The following is a 777-nucleotide window of genomic DNA, read 5'->3' as shown; positions in this document are numbered from 1 at the left end:
TCTAGAATCAGAAGCAGCCTTTGGGCTGCTTCTGATTTTAAGCCCAAATTTCACACAAATTATTGAAGAAGTACTTTTTGAGTCTTTTACCAAACACAAAAAATAACTTTAGCTAGATAGAGAATTCATTTTGGGCTCCCAAAATCTCTTCCAAACTAAGCCATAGTTTATCAAACACCTAAATTTTTACTTTTGGTATTCACAACAACTTTGAAAAAAAAATTTACCAAACACTTAGGAGATGTTTGGTTCATAGATTAGAATCATGAGTAGTGCTGGAATTTCGGGTCGGCGGGCCGCCCGAAGCCCGAATTTTTTTGGGCTCGGGCGGGCCGGCCCAATTCCCGCCCGTCCAAGCAAGAAATTCGGGTTCGGGCTCGGGCAGCCCGGATTTGACATGTCCACTCTTGCCCGCCGCCGTCTAACCACCGTATACCGCCGTCTGCCGGGATTTTTTTGCATTTTTCTGACCAAGCCCGAACTGCCCGACCCGAAAATTGGGTGTGCCCGAATTGCCCGACCCGAAGCCCGAATTTTTGAATTTTGCCCGAATTTTTCCGCCTGTCCGACTTGCCCGACCCGCCCGAGGTGCCCGAATTACCCGAATACCCGAAAACGGCTAGTTTTTTGAATTTTTACCCGAATTCGGCCTGAAAACCCGAGTTGCCCGACTTGCCCGAAAACGGCTAGTTTTTTGAATTTTGCCCGAAATTTGCCTGAAAACCCGAGCTGCCCGAGTTTGCCCGACTGCCCGAACCCGAATTTCAAAAAACTAGC

The sequence above is a fragment of the Morus notabilis genome, unplaced genomic scaffold (genome assembly GCF_000414095.1).
Source record: "Morus notabilis unplaced genomic scaffold, ASM41409v2 Scaffold329, whole genome shotgun sequence".
In the NCBI taxonomy this organism is placed as follows: Eukaryota; Viridiplantae; Streptophyta; class Magnoliopsida; order Rosales; family Moraceae; genus Morus; species Morus notabilis.
The sequence above is the reverse complement of the archived record's forward strand: the minus strand, read 5'-3'. Positions refer to the sequence as shown.